Genomic DNA, 17,136 nt, shown 5'->3' on the forward strand with positions numbered 1-17,136 from the left:
CCCGCCTGTCAATCAGAGAGGGATTGTCCCGGGCCTTCTCCTCGCGCCGACCAATCGGATGCTCCGCTGGGCAGTTCCGCCCCTCCTCCAGTTAATCAGCGCCAGACTAAGTCCCGCCCTTCGCTGCTTTACGTACTTAAAGGGCCAGAGTCCTACCACCGCCTCCACCTCGTGAAAAGCTGCAGTGCGTTCTTGTGCATGACTCCGCAAAGGTTAATTCCTGTCGTGCTGCGGCCCACGGGGTTTATTCCAGGTAAATGCATCTAGAGTGGCAGCCGTAGGCTACCCACCTGCGAGCGCTGAACTCAGTGGGCTTACCTCTGAGTAGACATGCAAAACATAGGATTGCACTGCTAAAGGATTGGCGTCACATTTCTGTTGATTTCATAAAATTTATGCGCCGTTTGACTGTTAAAAAAAGAAACCAGCCTCAAAGTGGTTTACAAAAAGATAAAACAATACCATTGAGATAAACTTACAGTTATACTTTAAAATATGCAGAAGTTAAAATGCAAAAGCAGGTTAAAATCACCTCAACTTTCTAAGGGTCTGGGTAGGCTTGTCTAAACAGGAATGTTTTAGCAGGTGCCTAAAAGAGTACAATGAAGAGACTCCTGTTTGATCTCAATATCAGGGAGTTCCAAAGTGTAGGCACAGCGGCATTAGGGTAAAGGTAAAGGAACCCTGGATGGTTAAGTCCAGTCAAAGGCGACTATGGGGTGCGGCACTCATCTTGCTTTCAGGCCGAGGGAGCCGGTGTTTGTCCACAGACAGCTTTCCTGGTCATGTGGCCAGCATGACTAAACCACTTCTGGTGCGGTGGGACACCATGATGGAAGCCTGAGCTCATGGAAACGCCATTTACCTTCCCACCGGAGCGGTACCTATTTATCTACTTGCACTGGCATGCTTTCAAACTGCTATGTTGGCAGGAGCTGGGGCAGAGCAACAGGAGCTCACCCCGTCACAGGGATTCGAACCGCTGACCTTCTGATTGGCAAGACCAAGAGGCTCAGTGGTTTAGGCCACAGTGCCACCTGCGTCCCACCGGGTGTCCCGCATCCCGCGTCACAGCTGCATTAAACGATCAAGTTCTTACAAATGCGGAACGGGTATTATGTGGCAACTGTAGGAGTGCCGGTTCTGCCAATCGCTGCAGTTGTGTGGGTGCATATAGGATTGTTATCGCATGGGTAAACTGGCCCCAAGTTGTTAAGAGCTTTATATACTAATAGTTACACCTTCAACCTGGCCCAGTAGCAAATTGGCAAACAGAGCAGATCTCTGAGCATGGGTGTTATATGCTGACAAGGCCTCATTCCTGTCAGCGGTTGTCCTGTGGCAGTCAGTACCAATTGCAACTTCCGGATCAAGTACAAGGGAAGCCCCACATAGAGCTCATTGCAGTAATCCAGTAACCAATGCATGAACTGGTGTGGCAAGGTTTTCCTGGTCCAGAAATGGCTGTAAGCTGTCGAACCAGCCACAGTTGGTCAAAGGCACTATTTGAGCCTCCAGTGACAGAGCTGGATTCAGAAGCACCCCTAGACTGCACACTTGCCCCCTTCCAGGGTTGGCAGCTGACCAGTTTCTCAGACACAGGAGCTACTCACCCGCAGTGGAATCAGATGTTAGCATTCTCCCAACTCCCTACTGAATTTAGCTAATCTCCGAATGTACCCAGTTGCCAATGTGCTTGCTAAGAACTCCTGATCTTATTTTCCATGTTCCATACTAGATTTTCCACGTTACATTTAACATGCACACACCAGACATTGCAATCCTTTGCAATGGAAGTTAGCTCCACTGAATTCAATGGGACATACTCCACTCCTGTGTAGACATGCATAGGGGCTGCACTATTAAACAAAGGATGGACACTTAATTATTTTTCTTTATATTAAAGTAAAACTATTCCTAAATACACCTTATTTCAATAAATTGAGAAGGGCTGTAAAATGATGATACTGACATAACATTCCTCTTGTCATCAGTTGCTGCTTCCTGCATGTCACAGAATGTTCCTGTCAGTTTATTCTAAGCATATTAACTGCCCACACACATCACAGGGGGTGATATAAGACTTCCCAGCAGTGCTCCAGAAAACAATTATTCCAATGGGTGGCTTGTGTGCTGTATTGCAAAGGTGTATGAGCAGCATGGATAAGGGAATGACATTTACGTACTACTGCCCAAAGTAAATTTTGGACCAAACCCAACCAAATCGTTCATTCCTGCCATCAGAACACAGTCGAAAGATTCATGTTAGATTTAATGTATGTTGGCCCCAAGCTAATGCATAAAAATAAAGTGCACCTCAGTTTAAGCCTTGAGACACCTCAAATCAAACATCCCCTTTCAGATATCTTAGCCCAGCCTTCTCCAACTTGGTGCCCTCCAGATGTTTTGAGCATGCTGGCTGGGCCTCGTGGAGCTGTAGTCCAAACCATCTGAAGGGTCTCAGGTTTGAGAAGACTGCGTTAGCACTTCCAGCCTAAAGCTTCATCATTTTATTTTATGTATTCAACTTATAAGTTGCCTCATGGAAAATATTCTACACAGTAAAACAGACAAAATTAAAACAAACCATGCAACATCTCCATAAAACCATAAATCAATAAAAGCTAACCTGGCAATAATATAACAATAAAATCCGGCCATAAAATCCCACGTAGCCAGACACAAATGAAAACCTTAGCAACCAGTCCTGAAAAACTCAGTCCAGCTGCAAAAGCTAAGAAACGCCCAAATTGCCCTTCTTCTGCAGAGACTAGAATAAAATGAATTATTCTGCCTACTGCCTCAGGTGACATGGATGACATATTTAAAAGATATTAATGCCTGGGAGAACAATAAATACATATTTTCCTGGCGCCTAAAATGAACTCCGTACCACCTGAGATTGTGTGTGGGCTTGTCCACATTAAAGCATTGTTGAGCTGTTAATTCATTCACAGAATTAGACCAGAGTAGTCCTCACCTGCACCTATTTGAACCCGTATATGAGGAGCAACTCATACTTCTCTTTTGTGTTTGTCTCTGCCTTCTAATTTGTTGATTTTGTTATGTTGTAAGACTACTGGCAGGGTATGTGTGTGGATAGCTGCTTGCATACTTCAAGTTTTTTGTTTTTTAAACCCACCCAGGAAGTGTGCAAAAGCACATAGTCAGGCAACTGTAAAATAAATTGTGCATTTTTCTGGTTTTGTGAAAATTTAAGGGATCAAAAGAATATAAAACTATGTTCCTAGCGATTGTAAATTTTTAGCACACATGATTTTTTTTAATTGCTGCAATAACTGGTGCAGAAATTTTTAATGCACTTTGTTTGTACAATTTTCTGGTTTTGTGCAAATCTTAGGAATATAAAATAAGACTGCATTCAGGACCGTGCTGGAAATATGAACAATGCTGGAAAATAATTACAGTGGTACCTCGGGTTAAGTACTTAATTCGTTCTGAAACTGTTCTTAACCTGAAGCACCACTTTAGCTAATGGGGCCTCCTGCTGCTGCCGCTGCACGATTTCTGTTCTCATCCTGAAGCAAAGTTCTTAACCTGATGTAATATTTCTGGGTTAGCAGAGTCTGTAACCTGAAGTGTATGTAACCCAAGGTACCACTGTATAAGCATAGAGGAAGTAGGGGCCATGGGAAGAGGAGTAAACCGGAATTTACAGGGGGAAAACACTGAGACAGGTGTTGTTTGAGGGAAACATCATGTGGATGACACAACCCTGCAGGAGGGCAGGGCAGAGATGTTTTACTGCCATATTGTGATGTGAGAAGTTCTTTTATCCCACACTGTTCCCCAAATTCTGCTCTCACAGAACACTGAGGTGTTTCACCAGTAAAATCAGGTAGAGGTTGGCTTTTCCCAATCAGCAGAAAAAATAGCTAATGGCTAGATTTATTTTTTCCCCAAATCTCATTTTTTCCCATACAATATCTTAACATATAATAATATGACCATAATATAATATGACATCATATTATCTACTATTAACATTGTTCCTAGTATGAAAGATGGCATTAAAGAATATTTTTGGTGTTTTGCAGAGAGCACTATGCTATCCAGGTGCTCTGCAAACTGAGAAAGTTAGGGAATCATGGCTATAATGTTAATTGTTGTGACAGCCTCAACTAATGGGAATCACATGAAAACATTTTGGGGGAGGTTTTTTTAAAAAATAAATTAATAAATCTGACTTCTAACATTATTTTTCTTCCTGTCACTCTCCACAGGAGTGCAGCAAGTGAAGGATATGCTGTTTTGTTCCCTCTTGTTGCCTGGGGTGACATGGCATAAACAGCAGATGGAATTAAAGAGAGCACATGAGTGGCATTTACACAGGTTCTAATGAGATAAGAGTCATTCTGCCTGTGTTTGATGCAAATGTATTCATTGTTAATACTGTTAATGCTCGCTTATCTTGCACCTGGTATCATGTATTATAAAAGTTTTGCATAAATATTTGCAGGTGATCTAGCCAAACAACACAAACTCTTCCAACAGGGAAAAGTAAGCAAGGCTATGTGCTTCTACAGGAAGGACTGTGTATACCAAAACAGAACAATCCTTTGCATGTCTGTTGAGAAGTCCGCATTGTTCGGTTCAGTGGAACTTTCCCCCTAGGTGTCTGTAGGATTCCAGCTTAAAAGTCCTGTTTAGACAAAGATATATCAGTGCTGTTTTGCAAAGCGCAGCGAAACAGTGTACTGTATTGTGTTATTTCAGAAAAAGTGTCAGTTGTTAGCTGAATGCTGTGGTTCTTGCACAAGAGAGTCAAATTTACCTGAACTGCACAGTGTAAATTTGCTGGTAAATGATTGAACCCCACCTACAAAATAGTGACAGTCTGGAAGCAGCAGAGGTTTTTAACTAGTTCATGAATGACTGAGGCTTAGGGTTGAGCAGTGAGGCCAGGTTTGCTGGTGACACCAAACAATTTGGTAAAAAAATTGGGATTGTAAAGAACTTCAAAGGATTTATGCAGGTGTAAAGTGATGGAGAGTGGAGCAGAAGTACATAAATACACATAATCACTGGTGGAGTGTGTCAGAAGTGACTGACCAGGAAAGTGATCTTGGGGTAATGGTGGCTAGCTTGAAAAAAGTTATGCCAGGTGTTGTAAACAAAATCTGCCCTTTTTTCCTTATGGGGTATCCAAGAGCCCATATAGAGTCCTTACATAGGTTCCCTATTGGTAGGAGAAAATAACAGCCAGAGAATATTGAGAAGCAAAGCAGCTAGTAAGCCTGATCTTTATTGATCTGTTGCAGCAGGGTGCTCCCCTCACTCGCAGGAAAGGCGGAGGAACCCAGAACAATGGCACGCAAGGCCTTATATAGACATTTTAAATTCCCTGCCCTGGAGCTCAAGACATCATACCTACATCACAGAAAGGGCGGTCTACAGGAAATCTGAGTGCTTTGTTTACCTCCTTCTGCCAGGTTACCTGTTTAATGGTCACTTGATTGGATTACCTGGGGAGCCTGGCCAGTCTTTTGTAATGATAAATACTTAGTTCCTGGGCCAGGTCACAGGCTCACACCCTATTCATATCTTAAATATGCCCTTAAGACAGGATTTGTGAGGAAAAAGACAATTGGGAGGTTTCCCACTTTGAACTTGCAGAGAAAACATTTGCTCAGTTTGGGAATCAAAATGGTTTCAGGTTGGTCTTCCTGTGCTGATCTATGTACGTGCTTGGTTGGTACACTTATGAACATTCAACATATATCTAAGACCTCAAAATTCCTATCAACAGGCAATGTGAAAAAGGGAAATGCCATGCCAGGAATCATTAGTAAGGAGATCAAAATATAAAACTTACCACAATCTTAATAACTATATAAATTTATGGCATGATCACACTTGGAGTACTGTGTATAGTTCTGGTTGTTGCATCTCAGAAGCAATTTTGTTAGGTACCTCCTAATCTCGAAGCTGAGGCTCCAATACTTTGGCCACCTCATGAGAAGAGAAGACTCCCTGGAAAAGACCCTGATGCTGGGAAAGATGGAGGGCACAAGGAGAAGGGGACGAAAGAGGACGAGATGGTTGGACAGTGTTCTCGAAGCTACAAACATGAGTCTGACCAAACTGCAGGAGGCAGTGGAAGACAGGAGTGCCTGGCGTGCTCTGGTCCATGGGGTCACGAAGAGCCAGACACGACTAAATGACTAAACAACAACAACAATCTCGAAGCAGTGAGAGATTTCAAGGACGCCAACTCATATTAAAGGTTCAGCTTCCTTAGAATGAAGGTCACTGGAGAGGGTGGTGTCTTTGTGATACTAGTTTTACTTAGACACATATTCAGACTGAGCATAAGAAGCAATGGTCCCCAGCATTAGCACAGATCTTGCTCTCCTATTAGGTTTCCAAGCGGGTCCCAAAGTCATATCTTTTGATGAAGCATGGAGAGAAAGTCCAGGCAGGGACTCTTCCCAGGGCAGTCCAAGACAGGACTGACCCCAGATGTCCTCTTTCACTTGCCAGTGACTTGACTTCCAGCCAGGTAAAGGTAAAGGTACCCCTGCCCGTACGGGCCAGTCTTGACAGACTCTAGGGTTGTGCGCCCATCTCACTCAAGAGGCCGGGGGCCAGCGCTGTCCGGAGACACTTCCGGGTCACGTGGCCAGCGTGACATCGCTGCTCTGGCTAGCCAGAGCCGCACACGGAAACGCCGTTTACCTTCCCGCTAGTAAGCGGTCCCTATTTATCTACTTGCACCCGGGGGTGCTTTCGAACTGCTAGGTTGGCAGGCGCTGGGACTGAACAGCGGGAGCGCACCCCGCTGCGGGGATTCGAACCACCGACCTTTCGATCGGCAAGCCCTAGGTGCTGAGGCTTTTACCCACAGCGCCACCCATGTCCCTTCCAGCCAAGGGAGGGCCGAAATCCTGCCCCATTTAGCCCTGAACTGTTTAGTCTTGTAAAGAGATGCTTAACAATCTTGGCTAGAGCCAGGGAGACTGAATTTACCAGTGTAGTACTGTAGTCTGTTTCTGCAGAAACCCATCTTATAAATATAAAACCACTATATATGCAACCCCAAGCTAACCACCCCAGGCTAGCCACCCAGCCTATAGCAATATTTTGGAGATGGAGATGGAGCAGGAACTACGGCCTTTCCCCAAAGTGAGTAGAGAGGTGTCTTTCTCCCAGATGATGTCATCTGATGAAGCTGAATTGTGTGAGATTCAGGATTGACCAAAGGAAAAGCATCTTCACACACTACGTGGTTAAACTACGGAATTTGCTACCAATTTAGATGGCTGTAAAAGGGAATTGGACAATATTCAGGGCAGATCAGACTATCAAAGGCTACTTCCTGTCCATGGTGACTATATGGTGATCGCTCAGTCGGTAGAGCATGAGACACTTAAACTCCAGAGTCGTGGGTCTGAGTCCCCTGTTGGGCAAAAGATTCCTGCATTGCAGGGGGTTGGACTAGCTTTACCCTCTTGGTCCCTTTCAAGTCTACAGTCCTGTGATTCTGTCTTTGCATAGCAGTTGCTGGAGAGCAACAGCGGATGAGGGCTATTGGTCTCAGGCCCTGCTTGTGGGCTTTCCAGAGCCATCTGGCTGCTCACTGTAAGAAGCAGCTGGATGAGACAGGTCTTTCATCTGATCATGCAGGACTTTACTTATGTTTATAAGTTCATAAGTATTCTTTCAAAAGATAGGTGAGGGAGTTGAACTTTAACAGGGAGAAATGTAAAGTATTGCACTTGGGCAAAAAAAATGAGAGGCACAAATACAAGATGGGGGACACCTGGCTTGAGAGCAGTACATGTGAAAAGGATCTAGGAGTCTTGGTTGACCACAAACTTGACATGAGCCAACAGTGTGACGCAGCAGCTAAAAAAGCCAATGCAATTCTGGGCCTCATCAATAGGAGTATAGCATCTAGATCAAGGGAAGTAATAGTGCCACTGTATTCTGCTCTGGTCAGACCTCACCTGGAGTACTGTGTCCAGTTCTGGGCACCACAGTTCAAGAAGGACACTGACAAACTGGAACGTGTCCAGAGGAGGGCAACCAAAATGGTCAAAGGCCTGGAAACGATGCCTTATGAGGAACGGCTAAGGGAGCTGGGCATGTTTAGCCTGGAGAAGAGGAGGTTAAGGGGTGATATGATAGCCATGTTCAAATATATAAAAGGATGTCATATAGAGGAGGGAGAAAGGTTGTTTTCTGCTGCTCCAGAGAAGCGGACACGGAGCAATGGATCCAAACTACAAGAAAGAAGATTCCACCTAAACATTAGGAAGAACTTCCTAACAGTAAGAGCTGTTTGACAGTGGAATTTGCTGCCAAGGAGTGTGGTGGAGTCTCCTTCTTTGGAGGTCTTTAAGCAGAGGCTTGACAACCATATGTCAGGAGTGCTCTGATGGTGTTTCCTGCTTGGCAGGGGGTTGGACTCGATGGCCCTTGTGGTCTATTCCAACTCTATGATTCTATGAGTTCGCTGCAAGCTGGGATGAGGGGGCTCAATCACAATTTCCAAAGCCTTGTGCACCACTCACTGAAAGAGATTAATTAAGCACATACATGAATATTTGTTTAATTCAGATAAATGATATACAGGCTACAAATTTTAGCTTTTATTAATGTGATTCCTTAAGGGCACTTTTTAAGTCAACTAAGGCTAAGTGTGCATTAGCTGATTAAAATGTAGCAAGGGCGTTTCGCCCACGTTGCCTTTGAAGTCACACAGGAGAGGGGGCAGGGATGTCTTCACCCAATGCACATTATGTCATTTGATTTCCCCATGCAAGCGCCCAAAACTATTCAGTGAAGCAGTCGTCTGTGCATATTGTTGTCATCTGCACACACGGTACAGGTGTCTCAAATGTACACACCTCAGCTTAACCACAGCTTATGTTTTTAAATCAGATGGAAGCTGGTTTAAAGGAAAATGCACCGAATAGCGGTGTTTTTCAAGAAACTACAGGATACATATGGATTGTGGCTAATGTCACATGAACACCAGTAGTAAGAGTACACTAGAACTGGAATAAATTGTGATATATGCACAGCCTAGCACTGCAATCTTAAAGCCAATTACTGGGAACTCAATAGAATTTACTTTCGAGTAGACGGGTGTGTGAAAATGTAGCAGGAAATGTACAGAGCTATTGAGAATATTCTAGCAGATTCTTTATTCAGCACTGCAGTCCTGGTACTTACTGAACCTTCTTTTTCATATCCGAAACTTAATCCACCCACCCACTCTCCCCCCTCCCTTCTCCACCTAACATAGATTTCTACTAACTGGTGTTTTTAAAGCCTTTCTCTGCATTGTTAAAAAAAATACTAGTATGAGATCCCAAGCATTATGCTCTGCTGAGTGAGCATTGTGAATGGCCCTCCAAACTGTGCGCAAGGGTGGGGAGGGGAGGCTCGATAACCTAAATGCACTGATGACAAAACACCCTTAGACATCCCAGTGGGGGGAAGAAAGCATTTAAGTAAACAGTGATTTATGGCGACTCCGTGGGCGCTGCTGAAACAGACAAATTATTGAACGCCTTAAAGGAAAAAACAGAGGTCTGCTGGGAGATTGACGATTAAAAGCCACGGGGAAGTAAATCTTTTTTCACCAGAATGGGAAAGTGTGCTTTTAGGCCCAGGAAGCAGGTCAATATAGGTCAATGCTTGAATTGGAAACATTAAGCCAAGCAACTTCTCTGCCCCTTTTGTTTCGTCGTCCCCCCACCCCCTCGCTTGATCCTCCACCATTGGCAACCAACTGAAACCGGTTTGATATTATTTTGGTATTGCAGAGCCCCCAACAGAGGTTATTAAGTCTGGACAGTTACACAGTAAGACTCCACAAAAGCTTGTGCCACAATTTTATTTACTTATTTATAGCTTGCACTTCCATCATGAGGCCCCAAGCGGGTTACATACAGCTCAGTACAATTAAACCATGTAATTTTGTTGACACCCAAAATCTTGTGTGGAAAGGTGCATCTTGACCTGGATACCTCAGTCAGTAGAGCACTCTTAATCTCAGGGTCATGGGTTCAAACTCCACACTGGCCAAAGGATGCCAACATTTCAGGGAGTTGGACTAGATGAGCCTTGTGTTCCCTTCCAACTCTACAGTTCTATGACCTGACACTGATTATATACAGTGATGAAGCCAAATATGCCTCAGATGGGAGGGCATTCTGCAATTTGGGGGCCACCACAGAAAAGGCCCTCTCACAAAACTTCGCATAGGGTCAGAACTGCTAGCAGGGTCATCCTTGCAGGTCTATATCTTCCAAAACAACTACTCTATTCCCAACTCAGGAGTGGAAAGCGAAATACCAGTAGATAACAAAAGAGGTTTAAAAATGCTCTGAAAGCAAATCTTTAAAAATGTAACATAAGCACTGATAACTAGGAAACACTGGCCTGCGAGCGTTCCAGTCAGAGAACAGCCTTTACCAAAGGTGTCATGGACTTGGAAAAAGCATAAACTCAGGGTGAAAAGGAGAAAAGAGCTAAGAGAAAGTCATGTTTGACAAACCCTCATTGTAATCGGCTCCTGCCTGGAAACCTATGTCCCCACTGTGGAAGGACACGTGGATCCAGAATTGGCCCCCTACAGTCACTTACGGACTCACTGTTAAGACCATGTTCATGGAAGACAATCTTACTTTGCTATGATTGGTCGCCATAGAAGATTGGAAGAGGCACTCCTTCAGCTATTTGAGACCCAAGTTGTTTAGGATTTTGCCTGTCAACACAATCACCTTGAATTGGTATTATCTAATAAACACATTCTTTTTTAAGGTGCTACCAGACACTTCATTTTTAACAGGATGATTTCTGAGCCAAACACAAACATATAGACAGAGGTAAAGATAAAACCATTAACCCTTACTCAGTGAAACCTAGCTTTTAATTTCTATGGCATTGTTTTTCAAACTGTTTTTCCTAGGAACGATGGGGTTCTTCAGATGCTTTTCAGGGTACCCTGATGAGAAGGCCAGAAAACTGAACTAGCTGTCTTGACACTGGTCTCCTGCGCATGTCTACACAGAAGTAAGTCTCAGGAAATGTGTATAGGATTTGCAGCCTTGAATTAAAAAACTTGCCTGGTAACCATGGGCCAAGTATACAGTCCAGTGGAGCATGGATCTCTTCATCCTTCCTCTCTGCTACTTGGAAGAAGGCCACATTTGGCTATTTGTGTTTCCATCCTGGTTGCAGAGGAGCATTAAAATGCTGGCTACTAGCTACTCAGCAGGCTAGTAAGAAAATATGTCAGACTAATGAGAACATGGGAATTGGATCCATGCATTAACTACTGAAAGTGTGATTAGTCTGCTCCAATAGAGGAGGTGCTATAAGGCATCGCCAGTTGTTTAAAGCTTGCTTGTTTCTCTGTCCAAGCTAAGCAACTTCTTCTCAGTCTTCCCATTTCTTTCTTCCTCTCGGCTAAAGTCAGGCTGTATAATGTTGCTTGCAGTGTGCTGTTGCAGTAACCTAAGCAGTATTTGCACTGTGTATGAGGCTGACTCCTCTGTCAGTAATACTAGCATTCTGCTTTGAAGTTCATTAATTTACGGGGATTTGGTGTGAGCCGTGAGGAAGCCAACTCTGCTCATGATACCAGATTGTTTAGGGTGGCTAAAACAGAACAGGATTGCAGATAACCCCAAAAGGATCTTCCCAGACTGTGTAAGAAAGTGCAAACTGATGCATATTGGGACAAAAAAAAATCTGATAACTTGACATACACACTAATGGGGCCTGGAACAAGAGCTTGGGGTTGTAGTTGGCAGCTGCGAAAGAGACAGATTGGCATGCTAGGGATCATTAGGAAACATATTGAAAACGAAACAGTCAAAATCATAATGCCAGCATAAAAATCCATGGTCTGCACTTGGAATACTGTGTACCGTCTCTCTTGGTGATACCTCATGGCTCAGGAGCACCTCTTGTAACAACTAGAACATCCTCCCAGTTGAGATTAGACAGACACCCTCCTTGCTAAACTTTGGGTGTGTGACCAATATTTTCTTATTTCAGCAGGCATTTTAAGGTAGCTTCCGGCTTTATGATGCATTTTTACTGGCCTTTATTGTTTGAATTGTTGGATTTTTTTGTAATTTTATGTACACTGCTTAGTATTGTTAATAGGTAAAGGTAAAGGGACCCCTGACAATGAAGTCCAGTCGTGTACGACTCTGCAATTGTGGCGTTCATCTCGCTTTAAAGGCCAAGGGAGCCGGCGTTTGTCCGCTTCTGCAGACAGTTTTTCCGGGTCATGTGGCCAGCATGACTAAGCCGCTTCTGGCAAAACCAGAGCAGCACACGGAAACTCCATTTACCTTCCTGCCGGAATGGTACCTATTTATCTACTTGCCCTGTGCGCTTTCGAACTGCTAGGTTGGCAGGAGCTGGGACCAAACAACAGGAGCTCACCCCATCACAGGGATTCGAACCGCGACCTTTCAAGCAGCAAGCCCAAACGGCACAGTGGTTTAACCCACAGCGCCACCCACGTCCCTAGTATTGTTAATAACTGATACGTAAATACTTCAAATAAATAAAGTTCTGCCTCACCTCTAAAAGGATATTGTAGAGCTGGAAAAGGTTCAAAAAAGATGTTGCTATATTATAAATGTTGTTATAATAATAATATTGTTCTGAAGACATCTCAGTGAATCTGAATGCAAAACAAACTTGCACTCGGAAGTTATATTTTACCTCAGCTACATTCCTCTTTCTGGTTTAAATTGTCTTCAGCTCCCTAATAAAGCTATTAGTTTTGTTAAAACAAGATGAGACAGTAGCATTCCAGTTAAATATCACTTCTCAGATTAATATGTTAGTCTATGATGTACTTTAATTTCCTCAGGGACGAAGAGTGTTGTTACAAAGCATTGTGGTTATATAGCTGTTATGTACTGTAAAAGTATGAGTCAGTAGTCCTTTAAAAGGTTAACAGACCTTTTTGTTCCAGGATGTTCTATCTAGGGGAAAAAAAAGTACTGTAATCCAAACAACTGAAACAACTAAAACTAAATCCTTTGGTATTCAAGCACGATATAATATATCAATCATAAAACAATAATTGGATGTCTGACATTCTTCAAAGGTAAATTATATTTTGGTAAAAACAATGCAGCGTCTCACACAAAATATGCGTGGTTGAAGCTTGTATTGTTTTGGAGGCCTGCCTGTTTATGAGAAGCTTGTAAATGAAGACTAGTTTCAACCATGCAAGCAGAGCTGTAAAATGATCATGGCTGCGGGCTGCTTACACAACTGTACATTTGAAGCACATTTCCTTCCTCTCAAAGGATCCTGGGAACTTTAGTTAAAGGTGCTAGGAATTGTAGCTCTGTGAGGGGTAAACTACAGTCCCCAGGAATTTGGGGGGTGGGTGGGTATGTCCTTTAAATATATGTTATGCAGTGCTTTATTTCTAAAAAAAAATGTTTAGGGGTACTCTCATTTTCCTACTCATATTGAAATACTGCCCCACAATGAGGCCAAACTTAGATTCACAAAATGTTTAGGGGGTATGCGTACCCCCAGAAAAAAGCACCAATGTTATGTATGCAGCCATGATCATACATGGACATAGCATGAGCAAGGGAGAAGCACACACAAAGTGTGTGAAAGGCTTTACTGTCCATTGATGATAAACAGGCAGAATGAGCAAGCCTGATTTTCATTTCAAACCAGCTTTCCTGTTCAGTTCTGGGTAATCGGCAGCAGTAAAATCCCAGGCATTCTCCCGTCATGTTAAGTAAACGTGTGGCATGTGTGTGCAGGGATGAACATGTCATCACCACACCAGTTGACATTTTCCACAGTTGAGCAATACATTTATTATGACCAATTGAAATGCCATGAAGTAATGAACAAGCACTCATTGTCTTCTTTCTTTCTTTCTTTCTTTCTTTCTTTCGGACCAGCTTTGCTTTCTTATAGGCCTTTGTTTTGTTTTTTTACATGTCCTGGAAAATCAAGATGCTGAAACACATGGGGAGTCTCCACTGCCAGGGGCAGCTGACCATTTCAGATAGGTGCCCTCCAACTTAGGAATGTATAGTTAAACTGTGGAACTCATTCCCACAGGAGGCAATGATGGCCACCTACTTGGATGGCTTCATTTATTAAATAAAATGAAAAATGTGCTGTGGGAGGGGGCGGGGTTATTGGGGTTTGTTGTTGTTCTATGTATTTTGTGGTTTTTATATTGTAAATTTACTAAGTATTTATCATTACAAAAGGCTGGCCAGGCTCCCCAGGCAATCCAATCAAGTGACCATTAAACAGGTAACCTGTCAGACGAGATAAACAAGTCACTCACATTTCTGCTGTAGACCGCCTTTTCTGTGATGTAGGTATGATGTATCTGGGGTGGTGGTCTTAGGTTACACCCCTTCTGTGATGTATGTATGATGTATGGAGGGGTGGTCTTGAGCTCCAGGGCAGGGAATTTAAAATGTCTATATAAGGCCTTGTGCGCCATTGTTCTGGGTTCCTCCTTCTTTCCTGCGAGTGAGGGGAGCACCCTGTTGCAACAGATCAATAAAGATCAAGCTTACTAGCTGCTTTGCTTCTCAATATTCTCTGGCTGTTATTTTCTCCTACCAATAGGGAACCTATGTAAGGACTCTATATGGGCTCTTGGATACCCCATAAGGGGGAAAAGAGCAGATTTTTGTTTACAACATGGCCTACCAAGAGAGCTATGGCCTTCCAGGACTTTAACTTGTGTTATAGGCCTCTATACAAGTAGAGGAGGCTCCCTTGCTCACACCTTTGCCCTCCAGCTCATGTGGGGTGGCATAGGGAGGCAGAGCTTCTTGGCACAACTCACCCCAGCTCTCCTCCACATGATGCTACTTCTGTGGGGAGTCCTAACTCCTGAAGAAAGTTTATGTTATGGTGGTAATAGTCCTGGCATAGCACAGCCACCTGGCATGGCATGCCTGCCATCTCTCCTCCCCACCCCCTAATACTGTTGTCTTTTTATAGAAGACACCTAACAAGTGCTCGCTCTATCTCCTGGAGCCTGAGAAGCAAACGGACTTCCAGATTTTAATGGAAAGCTACAACACGTCAGTGAACCGTAGCTAACGAATGCAGAACATGGCAATTATTGCACATGGAAGTTGGAGCAAGGGGTTTTTTAAAGGTTTTTTTTAACACTTGGAGTGTGAAGTTTTCTTTCTGCCAGACCTTAGACTGCACTTTGCACAGGCTTTTTGTCATTAAAATACTCTTATGTAAGCCTAATTGACACAGTTAAAAGAGCTATTACTCACAGATGTCTGTTGCTATAGTAATGGGGGAGAAAGGCAGAATGCTCTTCACCCTTCTCAAAATAATAGACATTATCATATGTAAAGGCATTGTGTCTTTTTTTTTTGTAAAGCTCCTCTTCAGAAGCTAGGCACTTTGTACATGTTGTAACAAGGATGAACCCTCATTAAGGAGTTCATAATAATTTTTAACACCTGCCAAAATGATGGAGAGGGAGAATGAATGCAAGTGTAAATCATAATGTTCCAGAATACAGTATATGCTTTTCTAGTGATCTCAACTTTTTTTTTTTAATGGGGGTTTTAGGAAATCAGTATTGTTCCCATGGAATTGAAATCAGTATCAAAAACTCCAGAAAGAGAAAACTCGGTATTATTTTATGTGGGGGTTTTTAGCCTCTCCTTTTCCCCTCACAAAGTGGTTCAACAATCAGTCCCTCTTCCCAAGGAATTCTGGGAACTGTAGCTCTGTGAGGGAAATAGGGGTCTCCTAACAACTCTCAGCATCCGTAAAGTCACAAATGTGGGTGAAACATTGTGTAAAGTATGGCCGTCCTGTGTACATGTCCTGTGTACATGTGAAACCTGAGGGAGCCCAGGACCCTAGCCATTGGTAACTTTCTTCCACCAACACTGCCGCCAACCTGTCTGCTATTGCCCCTGGAATACAGCATTAAAAAATGGATAGCTGTGAATATATTTTTGCTTTCATCTTTATTGTCCTGGGGAAACTCTACTGGTGCCCTTCCAGAATGAAACCCAATACAGTACCTTCAGCATGAAGAAAGATGCTTTGTTTTCATACATAAGATACTGAAACGCATTTCAGGATCGATATCAAGTGCAAGTGCTAGTCAGACAATATTGCTTATCTTTTATTTGCAATGCAACCTACCATGTCGCTATTTACTTGTGCAAAACCTTTAATGAAACGGCTCCAAATCAGGCTGCCCAGCCAACCAGAACATGTCACTCTTGCCTTAACTTTTCTTCCATGCTACAAATGGGTAAGCAGTTGGAGGAAAATACAGGTTGTAGCAGGCCCCATCCATCCAGGCTTTTAAATGAGTTTTAGAAGTCTCATCATTTCAGGTTGCATTTTTTGCTTGAAGGATTTGTTGTGCAGCGTTTCAGAATTTGTAATGCCAGCACGTGCTGCTTTAACTGCTTATTTTTATTGAAATGTGAGGTTGTATTTTATTGTTGTATTATGATGTCAACTGCTTTGCTTTGGCCTGAAATAGTGGCCTATAAATATTTAAATAAAGGAATCAAATAGGGATTTGAACCATGGACGTAGCTAGGATTTTTGTTGGTAGGATAGGCTTTTGTTGGGGGGGCAGAACCTCATATTTGTACAGTGGTACCTCGGGTTATATATGCTTCAGGTTACATACGCTTCAGGTTACAGACTCCACTAACCCAGAAATAGTGCTTCAGGTTAAGAACTTTGCTTCAGGATGAGAACAGAAATTGTGCTCTGACGGCGCAGCAGCAGCGGGATGCCCCATTAGCTAAAGTGGTGCTTCAGGTTAAGAACAGTTTCAGGTTAAGTACGGACCTCTGGAATGAATTAAGTACTTAACCTGAGGTACCACTGTATTGGCTTTCATTTTTATTGATTTAGGGGGGCAGCTGCCCCCCTGGCCATGCACATGATTTGAACCTGGGTCTATGAATTAGGACCACTGAGAAGTGGGTACATAGACTGTACGGATGTACTGCAAGCCTTCCGTCAGCTGGATCCCCAGACTCTGAGCTCCCCCCCCCCTTTTTTTTTAAAAAAAGTTGGTCTAGTCCTCTTGGAAATAAAGTGATGGAACAAACTGTACATGTACTATTA

The sequence above is a fragment of the Podarcis muralis genome, chromosome 8, assembly GCF_964188315.1.
Source record: "Podarcis muralis chromosome 8, rPodMur119.hap1.1, whole genome shotgun sequence".
NCBI classification, from domain to species: domain Eukaryota; kingdom Metazoa; phylum Chordata; class Lepidosauria; order Squamata; family Lacertidae; genus Podarcis; species Podarcis muralis.